The sequence below is a fragment of the Stigmatopora nigra genome, chromosome 13 (assembly GCF_051989575.1).
Source record: "Stigmatopora nigra isolate UIUO_SnigA chromosome 13, RoL_Snig_1.1, whole genome shotgun sequence".
NCBI lineage: Eukaryota > Metazoa > Chordata > Actinopteri > Syngnathiformes > Syngnathidae > Stigmatopora > Stigmatopora nigra.
Window position 1 is genome coordinate 30,001 of NC_135520.1, and position 10,831 is coordinate 40,831.

The window sequence follows — 10,831 nt, forward strand, 5'->3', positions numbered from 1 at the left end:
GGGCTACCCAGGTTGGGTGCCGCACGGGGGGGGGGGGCTACCCGGTTGGGTGGCGCGCGGGGGGGGCTACCCAGGTTGGGTGGCGCGCGGGCGGGGCTACCCGGGTTTGGTGCCGCGCGGGGAGGGGGGGACTACCTGGGTTGGGTGCCGTGCGAGGGGGGGGGGGGACTACCCGGGTTGGGTGTGCGCGCGGGGGGGGGCTACCCGGGTTGGGTGGCGCGCGGGGGGGGCTACCCAGGTTGGGTGGCGCCGCGGGCGGGGCTACCCAGGTTGGGTGCCGCGCGGGGGGGGGGGGGGGGGGCTACCCGGGTTGGGTGCCGCGCGGGGAGGGGGGGACTACCTGGGTTGGGTGCCGTGCGAGGGGGGGGGGGGACTACCCGGGTTGGGTGGCGCGCGGGGGGGGCTACCCGGGTTGGGTGCCACGCGGGGGGGGCTAGCCAGGTTGGGTGGCGCGCGGGGGGGGCTACCCGGGTTGGGTGCCGCGCGGGGGGGGGGCTACCTGGGTTGGGTGGCGCGCGGGGGGGGGGGGGGGCTACCCGGGTTGGGTGCCGCGCAGGGAGGGGGGGGACTACCTGGGTTGGGTGCCGCGCGGGGGGGGCTACCCGGGTTGGGTGGCGCGCGGGGGGGCTGCCCGGGTTGGGTGGCGCGGGTGGGGTTACCCGGGTTGAGTGCCGCGCGGGGGACTACCCGAGTTGGGTGCCGCGCGGGGGGGGGGGACTACCCGGGTTGGGTGCCACGCGGGGGGGGGGGACTACCTGGGTTGGGTGCCGCGCAGGGGGGGGGGGGGGGGGGGCTGCCCGGGTTGGGTGCCGCACGGGGGGGGGGGGGGGGGGGGTTCCCAGGTTGGATACCGCGCGGGGGGGGTGGCTACCCGGGTTGGGTGCCACGCGGGGGGGGTTACTCGGGTTGGGTGACGCGCGGGGGGGGGTTACCCGGGTTGGGTGACGCGCGGGGGGCTAACCCAGGTTGGGTGACGCGCGGGGGGGCTAACCCAGGTTGGGTGACGCGCGGGGGAGGCTACCCGGGTTGGGTGGCGCACGGGGGGGGGGGCTACCCGGGTTGGGTGGCGCACGGGGGGGGGGGGGGCTACCCGGGTTGGGTGACGGGGGGGGTTCCCGGGTTGAGTGACGCGCGAGGGGGGGGGCTCCCCGGGTTGGGTAACGCGCGGGGGGGGGCACCCGGGTTGGTGGTGGGTGGTGGTGGGGAAAATGAGTTGGTGGTGGGTGGTGGTGGGGAAAATGAGTTGGTGGTGGGTGGTGGGGAAAATGAGTTGGTGGTGGGTGGTGGGGGGGATAATGAGTTGGTGGTGGGGGGTGGGGGGGAAAATGAGTTGGTGGTGGGTGGTGGGGGGGGAAAATGAGTTGGTGGTGGGTGTTGGGGGGGAAGAGTTGGTGGTGGGTGGTGGGGGGGAAGAGTTGGTGGTGGGTGGTGGGGGGGAAGAGTTGGTGGTGGGTGGTGGGGGGGAAGAGTTGGTGGTGGGTGGTGGGGGGGAAGAGTTGGTGATGGGTGGTGGGGGGGAAAGAGTTGGTGGTGGGTGGTGGGGGGGAAGAGTTGGTGATGGGTGGTGGGGGGGAAAGAGTTGGTGGTGGGTGGTGGGGGGGGAAAGAGTTGGTGGTGGGTGGTGGGAAAAAGAGTTGGTGGTGGGTGGTGGTGGGGGGGGAGAATTGGTGGTGGGTGGTGGGGGGAAAATAGTTAGTGGTGGGTGGGGGGGGGGGGAAGAGTTGGTGGTGGTGGGGAAAAGAGTTGGTGGTGGTGGGGGAAAAAAGAGTTGGTGGTGGGGGGAAAAAAGAGTTGGTGGTGGGTGGTGGGGGGGAAAAGAGTTGGTGGTGGGTGGTGGGGGGGAAAAGAGTTGGTGGTGGGTGGTGGGGGGGAAAGAGTTGGTGGTGGGTGGTGGGGGGGAAAGAGTTGGTCGTGGGTGGTGGGGGGGAAAGAGTTGGTGGTGGGTGGTGGGGGGGGAAAGAGTTGGTGGTGGGTGGTGGGGGGAAAAAAGAGTTGGTGGTGGGTGGTGGGAAAAAGAGTTGGTGGTGGGTGGTGGTGGGGGGGAGAATTGGTGGTGGGTGGTGGGGGGAAAATAGTTAGTGGTGGGTGGGGGGGGGGGAGAGTTGGTGGTGGTGGGGAAAAGAGTTGGTGGTGGTGGTGGGGAAAAGAGTTGGTGGTGGTGGTGGTGGTGGGGAAAAGAGTTGGTGGTGGTGGTGGTGGTGGGGAAAAGAGTTGGTGGTGGTGGTGGGGTGGGGAAAAGAGTTGGTGGTGGTGGTGGGGTGGGGAAAAGAGTTGGTGGTGGTGGTGGGGTGGGGAAAAGAGTTGGTGGTGGGTGGTGGTGGGGGGAAAAGAGTCGGTGGTAGGTGGTGGTGGGGGGAAACGTTGGTGGTGGGTTGTGGGGGGGGGGGTGAGAGTTGGTGGTGGGTGGTGGGGGGAAAAAAGAGTTGGTGGTGGGTGGTGGGGGGGGAAAAGAGTTGGTGGTGGGTGGTGGGGGGGGGGGGTATAGAGTTGGTGGTGGGTGGTAAAGAGTTGGTGGTTGGGAAAGAGTTGGTAGAGGGTGGTGGGGGGAAAGAGTTGTTGGTGGGTGCTGGGGGTGAAGAGTTTGTGGTGAATGGTGGGGGGAAGAATTGGTGGTGGGTGGAAGGAAGAGTTGGTGGTGGGTGGAAGGAATGTAGGTGGAAGGAAGAGTTGGTGGTGGTGGTGGGGGGGGGGGGAGAGTTGGTAGTGGTGGTGGTGATGGTGGGGGGGAAGAGTTAGTGGTGGTGGTGGTGGTGATGGTGGGGGGGGGGAAGAGTTGGTGGTTGTGGTGGTGGTGATGGTGGGGGGGGGGAAGTTGGTGGTGGTGATGGTGGGGGGGAAGAGTTGGTGGTGGTGGTGGAGGGGGGGGGGAGAAAGATGGAGAGGAAGGGGGGGAGAGATATAAGATGGAGAGGAAGGGGGGGAGAGATAAGATGGAGAGGAAGGGGGGGAGAGATATAAGATGGAGAGGAAGGGGGGGAGAGATATAAGATGGAGAGGAAGGGGGGGAGAGAGATATAAGATGGAGAGGAAGGGGGGGAGAGATATAAGATGGAGAGGAAGGGGGGGAGAGATATAAGATGGAGAGGAAGGGGGGAGAGATATAAGATGGAGAGGAAGGGGGGGAGAGATATAAGATGGAGAGGAAGGGGGGGGAAGATATAAGATGGAGGGGAAGGGGGGGAGATACAAGATGGAGGGGAAGGGGGGTGAGAAAGATGGAGAGGAAGGGGGGGACAGAGAAAGATGGAGAGGAAGGGGGGGACAGAGAAATACGGAGAGGAAGGGGGGAGGGGAAGACGGAGAGGAAGGGGGGGAGAGAAAGACGGAGAGAAAGGGGGGGAGAGAAAGACGGAGAGAAAGGGGGGAGAGAAAGACGGAGAGGAAGGGGGGGAGAGAAAGACGGAGAGGAAGGGGGGGAGAGAAAGACGGAGAGGAAGGGGGGAGAAAGAGAGATAAGACAGAGAGGAAGGGGGAGGAGAGAGAGATAAGACGGAGAGGAAGGGGGGGAAGAGTGAGAGATAAGACGGAGAGGAAGGGGGGGAAGAGGGAAGAAAAGAGAGATAAGACAGAGAGGAAGGGGGAAGAGAAAGAGAGCGAGAGAGCGAGCGAGAGAGCGAGCGAGAGAAAGCGAGAGAGAGCGAGAGAGAGCGAGAGCAAGAGAAAGCGCAAACGAGCGCGAACGAACGCGAACGAGCGCGAACGAACGAGCGCAAATGAACGAGCGTGAGCGCAAACGAACGAGCGCGAGCGCCAACGAACGAGCGCGAGCGCCAACGAACGAGCGCGAGCGAACGCAAACACGAAAGAGAGAAAGAGAAAGAGAGAAAGAAAGAGAAAGAGAGGAAGAAAGAGAAAGGAGGAAGAAGAGGAGGAGGAGGAAGAAGAGGAGGAAGAGGGAGAGGGGGGAAGAGGAAGAAGAGGAGGAAGAGGGAGAGGGGGGAAGAGGAGGAAGAAGAGGAAGAGGGAGAGGGGGGGAAGAGGAGGAAGAAGAGGAAGAGGGAGAGGGGGGGAAGAGGAGGAAGAAGAGGAGGAAGAGGGGGGAAGACGAGGGAGAGGAGAAGGAAGAGGAGGGAGAGGGGAAGAAGAAGAGGAGGGAGAGGGGGGAGAAGAAGAGAGAGACAGTGAGACAGAGAGACAGAGAGAGACAGAGACAGAGAGAGACAGAGAGAGACAGAGACAGAGAGAGAGCGGCGGTCGGGGGAGAGAGAGAGAGAGAGAGAGCGGCGGTCGGGGGGAGAGAGAGAGAGAGCGGCGGAGATCCACGGGATGGGAGATGGAGGTGGCAGAGGTCCACGGGATGGAAGATGGAGGTGCAGGAAGTCTGAAGAGATGGGAGATGGATGTGCTGGAGTTTGACGAGATGGAGATGGATGTTCCGGAGTTTGACGAGATGGAGATGGATGTGCCGGAGTTCCAGGGGATATAGGTCCAGGAGCGGGAGGTGGAAATCCAGGAGATAGAGATGAAGGTCCAGGGGTGGGTGTCCAGGTCCAGGTGGGGAGGGGGGGGGGGTTGTCACATTATCCTTGGGGCGCCATATTACTGGACAATATTGCAGGGTTTTTAGGTCGAAAAAAATAATTGTATGGTGAACTTTTTCAAAACAGCCATAAGATGGAAGGAATAGACCATATGACAGGGAAATATATTTTAAATCAAAGTGCATGGGAGGCAATTTGGGTTTCATGACCAATTGCGGGTTATGTCATCAATCACGCCTACAAATAAACTAGTTTCAGAGTTATTGTTATAGTCAATTAAAAGTGCCATAATACACTAAACAGAAAAACATGAATTAATTAGAAGAAACTTACATGAGACAATATCTTGAGACGACTTGCGTTGGTGTCCAAATGTGGCATTAAGGGTCTGCAGAAGAGGATGTGGCATTTATTAAGGGTCTGCAGAAGAAACTGTAAAGTAGTATAGGGTAAGAACGTGTTATCCCAAACTAGGCGCTCACCTTCTTCCGCTCCTGGATGTTATTGACGTTGTCCGAGATGCTGGCGGAAGCCGATCTGACCCCTCCGGCCGTGGCGATGAGCAAGGCCCCAAAGGTGAAGGGCACCAGGGCCAGGCCGGCGATGGCCGTCACGCCGGCTACTTTGGCCTTCTGGTGGAAGGTGGCCAGCTGGCCGGCCAGGGCGTGGAGCTTCACCACGTGCTGCCAGAGGACTTCGGCGCCCCCGGTGAATACCTTGTTGAAGACAGGCAGGCCTCAGTTCACCTTGTTGGCCAAATTGGAAAAGGATCTGTGGGGAGGGGGGAGATGTCGGTTCCAACTTCCCTGGAAAACAGACGGATAGACGGCCTCCTGGCACACCTACTGGGAATCGTCCTGCTCTTTAGATTCTTCGTCTGACGACAACTCGTCCCACTCTGGATGACAAAATGGGGAAAAAAGTGCCATCTATCACATATAAACCGAAAGCCTTTTAATGACCGACTGTCTGGTAAACGTCCCAGACAAGACCGGCAGGCCGGCCCTCTCGGTTAAAAATTGACTAAACATCTGCCAATTACCGACTCTAATCTTGCCTTGGCTGGCTCCAAAATGGAAAAAAAATAACATCTTGTACATAAGTTTCAATTACTCACGTTTCCCTGTATTCCACCACTCCATCAAACTGTGAAGAAGAAAGGAAGGCAGGGCGTAAGTGGGACGAGACGGAAAGAGGCGGCGACTGAGAGCGCGAGACAGGGGGCCCTAGAGAGCGCGAGACAGAGGGCGCTAGAGAGCGCGAGACAGAGGGCCCGAGACAGAGGGCGCTAGAGAGCGCGAGACAGAGGGCGCTAGAGGGCCCGAGACAGAGGGCGCTAGAGGGCCCGAGACAGAGGGCGCTAGAGGGCCCGAGACAGAGGGCGCTAGAGGGCCCGAGACAGAGGGCGCTAGAGAGCGCGCTAGAGAGCGCGAGACAGAGGGCGCTAGTGAGCGCGCTAGAGAGCGCGAGACAGAGGGCGCGAGACAGAGGGCGCGAGACAGAGGGCGCGAGACAGAGGGCGCGAGACAGAGGGCGCGAGACAGAGGGCGCGAGACAGAGGGCGCGAGACAGCGGGCGCGAGACAGAGGGCGCGAGACAGAGGGCGCGAGACTGAGGGCGCGAGACTGAGGGCGCGAGACAGAGGGCGCGAGACAGCGGGCGCGAGACAGCGGGCGCGAGACAGAGGGCGCGAGACAGACGGCGCGAGACAGAGGGCGCGAGACAGAGGGCGCGAGACAGAGGGCGCGAGAGGGCCCGAGACAGAAGGCGCTAGAGAGCGCGAGACAGAGGGCGCTAGAGAGCGCGAGAGGGCCCGAGACAGAGGGCGCTAGAGAGCGCGAGAGGGCCCGAGACAGGGCGCTAGAGAGCGCGAGAGAGCGCGAGACAGAGGGCGCTAGAGAGCGCGAGACAGAGGGCGCTAGAGAGCGCGAGACAGAGGGCGCTAGAGAGCGCGAGACAGAGGGCGCTAGAGAGCGCGAGACAGAGGGCGCGAGACAGAGGGCGCTAGAGGGCGCGAGACAGAGGGCGCTAGAGGGCGCGAGACAGAGGGCGCTAGAGGGCGCGAGACAGAGGGCGCTAGAGAGCGCGAGACAGAGGGCGCTAGAGAGCGCGAGACAGAGGGCGCTAGAGAGCGCGAGACAGAGGGCGCTAGAGAGCGCGAGACAGAGGGCGCTAGAGAGCGCGAGACAGAGGGCGCTAGAGAGCGCGAGACAGAGGGCGCTAGAGAGCGCGAGACAGAGGGCGCTAGAGAGCGCGAGACAGAGGGCGCTAGAGAGCGCGAGACAGAGGGCGCTAGAGAGCGCGAGACAGAGGGCGCTAGAGGGCGCGAGACAGAGGGCGCGAGACAGAGGGCGCTAGAGGGCGCGAGACAGAGGGCGCGAGACAGAGGGCGCGAGACAGAGGGCGCGAGACAGAGGGCGCTAGAGGGCGCGAGACAGAGGGCGCGAGACAGAGGGCGCGAGACAGAGGGCGCGAGACAGAGGGCGCGAGACAGGGCGCGAGACAGAGGGCGCGAGACAGAGGGCGCGAGACAGAGGGCGCTAGAGAGCGCGAGACAGAGGGCGCTAGAGACAGAGGGCGCTAGAGACAGAGGGCGCTAGAGAGTGGAGACAGAGGGCGCTAGAGAGTGGAGACAGAGGGCGCTAGAGGGCGCTAGAGGGCGCGAGACAGAGGGCGCTAGAGAGCGCGAGACAGAGGGCGCTAGAGAGCGCGAGACAGAGGGCGCTAGAGATCGCGAGACAGAGGGCGCTAGAGAGCGCGAGACAGAGGGCGCTAGAGAGCGCGAGACAGAGGGCGCCAGAGAGCGCGAGACAGAGGGCGCGAGACTGAGGGCGCGAGACTGAGGGCGCGAGACTGAGGGCGCGAGACAGAGGGCGCGAGACAGCGGGCGCGAGACAGAGGGCGCGAGACAGAGGGCGCGAGACAGACGGCGCGAGACAGAGGGCGCGAGACAGAGGGCGCGAGACAGAGGGCGCGAGAGGGCCCGAGACAGAAGGCGCTAGAGAGCGCGAGACAGAGGGCGCTAGAGAGCGCGAGAGGGCCCGAGACAGAGGGCGCGAGACAGAGAGCGCGAGAGGGCCCGAGACAGGGCGCTAGAGAGCGCGAGAGAGCGCGAGACAGAGGGCGCTAGAGAGCGCGAGACAGAGGGCGCTAGAGAGCGCGAGACAGAGGGCGCTAGAGAGCGCAAACAGAGGGCGCTAGAGAGCGCGAGACAGAGGGCGCTAGAGAGCGCGAGACAGAGGGCGCTAGAGAGCGCGAGACAGAGGGCGCTAGAGAGCGCGAGACAGAGGGCGCGAGACAGAGGGCGCTAGAGGGCGCGAGACAGAGGGCGCTAGAGGGCGCGAGACAGAGGGCGCTAGAGGGCGCGAGACAGAGGGCGCTAGAGGGCGCGAGACAGAGGGCGCTAGAGAGCGCGAGACAGAGGGCGCTAGAGAGCGCGAGACAGAGGGCGCTAGAGAGCGCGAGACAGAGGGCGCTAGAGAGCGCGAGACAGAGGGCGCTAGAGAGCGCGAGACAGAGGGCGCTAGAGAGCGCGAGACAGAGGGCGCTAGAGAGCGCGAGACAGAGGGCGCTAGAGGGCGCGAGACAGAGGGCGCTAGAGGGCGCGAGACAGAGGGCGCGAGACAGAGGGCGCTAGAGGGCGCGAGACAGAGGGCGCGAGACAGAGGGCGCTAGAGGGCGCGAGACAGAGGGCGCGAGACAGAGGGCGCGAGACAGAGGGCGCGAGACAGAGGGCGCGAGACAGAGGGCGCGAGACAGAGGGCGCGAGACAGAGGGCGCGAGACAGAGGGCGCTAGAGAGCGCGAGACAGAGGGCGCTAGAGACAGAGGGCGCTAGAGACAGAGGGCGCTAGAGAGTGGAGACAGAGGGCGCTAGAGAGTGGAGACAGAGGGCGCTAGAGGGCGCTAGAGGGCGCGAGACAGAGGGCGCTAGAGAGCGCGAGACAGAGGGCGCTAGAGAGCGCGAGACAGAGGGCGCTAGAGATCGCGAGACAGGGGGCGCTAGAGAGCGCGAGACAGAGGGCGCTAGAGAGCGCGAGACAGAGGGCGCCAGAGAGCGCGAGACAGAGGGCGCCAGAGAGCGCGAGACAGAGGGCGCTAGAGAGCGCGAGACAGAGGGCGCAAGACAGAGGGCGCGAGACAGAGGGCGCGAGACAGAGGGCGCGAGACAGAGGGCGCGAGACAGAGGGCGCGAGACAGAGGGCGCGAGACAGAGGGCGCTAGAGAGCGCGAGACAGAGGGCGCTAGAGACAGAGGGCGCTAGAGACAGAGGGCGCTAGAGAGTGGAGACAGAGGGCGCTAGAGAGTGGAGACAGAGGGCGCTAGAGGGCGCTAGAGGGCGCGAGACAGAGGGCGCTAGAGAGCGCGAGACAGAGGGCGCTAGAGAGCGCGAGACAGAGGGCGCTAGAGATCGCGAGACAGGGGGCGCTAGAGAGCGCGAGACAGAGGGCGCTAGAGAGCGCGAGACAGAGGGCGCCAGAGAGCGCGAGACAGAGGGCGCCAGAGAGCGCGAGACAGAGGGCGCTAGAGAGCGCGAGACAGAGGGCGCAAGACAGAGGGCGCTAGAGAGCGCGAGACAGAGGGCGCTAGAGAGCGCGAGACAGAGGGCGCTAGAGAGCGCGAGACAGAGGGCGCTAGAGAGCGCGAGACAGAGGGCGCTAGAGAGCGCGAGACAGAGGGCGCTAGAGAGCGCGAGACAGAGGGCGCGAGACAGAGGGCGCTAGGGAGCGCGAGACAGAGGACGCTAGATAAACAGAGGGCGCTAGAGAGCGCGAGACAGAGGGCGCTAGAGAGCGCGAGACAGAGGGCGCTAGAGAGCGCGAGACAGAGGGCGCTAGAGAGCGCGAGACAGAGGGCGCTAGAGAGCGCGAGACAGAGGGCGCTAGAGCGCGCGAGACAGAGGGCGCTAGAGCGCGCGAGACAGAGGCCGCTAGAGCGCGCGAGACAGAGGCCGCTAGAGCGCGCGAGACAGAGGGCGCTAGAGCGCGCGAGACAGAGGGCGCTAGAGGGCGCGAGACAGAGGGCGCTAGAGGGCGCAAGACAGAGGGCGCTAGAGGGCGCGAGACAGAGGGCGCGAGACAGAGGGCGCGAGACAGAGGGCGCGAGACAGAGGGCGCTAGAGAGCGCGAGACAGAGGGCGCGAGACAGAGGGCGCTAGAGAGCGCGAGACAGAGGGCGCTAGAGAGCGCGAGACAGAGGGCCCGAGACAGAGGGCGCTAGAGAGCGCGAGACAGAGGGCGCTAGAGAGCGCGAGACAGAGGGCGCTAAAAAGCGCGAGACAGAGGGCGCTAGAGAGCGCGAGACAGAGGGCGCTAGAGAGCGCGAGACAGAGGGCACTAGAGAGCGCGAGACAGAGGGCGCTAGAGAGCGCGAGACAGAGGGCGCTAGAGAGCGCGAGACAGAGGGCGCTAGAGAGCACGAGACAGAGGGCGCTAGAGAGCGCGAGACAGAGGGCGCTAGAGTGCGCGAGGGGGCCCGAGACAGAGGGCGCTAGAGGGCCCGAGACAGAGGGCGCTAGAGAGCCCGAGACAGAGGGCGCTAGAGAGCGCGAGAGGGCCCGAGACAGAGCGCGCGAGAGGGCCCGAGACAGAGGGCGCTAGAGAGCGCGAGAGGGCCCGAGACAGAGGGCGCTAGAGAGCGCGAGACAGAGGGCGCGAGACAGAGGGCGCTAGAGAGCGCGAGACAGAGGGCGCTAGAGGGCGCTAGAGAGCGCGAGACAGGGGGCGCTAGAGAGCGCGAGACAGGGGGCGCTAGAGAGCGCGAGACAGGGGGCGCTAGAGAGCGCGAGACAGGGGGCGCTAGAGAGCGCGAGACAGGGGGCGCTAGAGAGCGCGAGACAGGGGGCGCTAGAGAGCGCGAGACAGGGGGCGCTAGAGAGCGCGAGACAGGGGGCGCTAGAGAGCGCGAGACAGGGGGCGCTAGAGAGCGCGAGACAGGGGCGCTAGAGAGCGCGAGACAGGGGGCGCTAGAGAGCGCGAGACAGGGGGCGCTAGAGAGCGCGAGACAGGGGGCGCTAGAGAGCGCGAGACAGGGGGCGCTAGAGAGCGCGAGACAGGGGGCGCTAGAGAGCGCGAGACAGGGGGCGCTAGAGAGCGCGAGACAGGGGCGCTAGAGAGCGCGAGACAGGGGCGCTAGAGAGCGCGAGACAGGGGGCGCTAGAGAGCGCGAGACAGGGGGCGCTAGAGAGCGTGAGACAGGGGGCGCTAGAGAGCGCGAGACAGGGGGCGCTAGAGAGCGCGAGACAGGGGGCGGTAGAGAGCGCGAGACAGGGGGCGCTAGAGAGCGCGAGACAGGGGGCGCTAGAGAGCGCGAGACAGGGGGCGCTAGAGAGCGCGAGACAGGGGCGCTAGA

General features: G+C 64.6%; 1 long non-coding RNA gene across 1 annotated transcript; it reads right to left on the bottom strand.

Moving 5' to 3' along the window:
• Positions 1-5,234: 5,234 nt before the first annotated feature.
• On the bottom strand, positions 5,235-5,628 carry LOC144206001 (uncharacterized). Its single transcript, XR_013328261.1, has 3 exons — positions 5,599-5,628; positions 5,328-5,379; positions 5,235-5,252 (listed from the first exon to the last, which is right to left on the bottom strand). It is a non-coding gene; the product is annotated as an uncharacterized LOC144206001 (long non-coding RNA).
• Between the last annotated feature and the right edge of the window lie 5,203 nt (positions 5,629-10,831).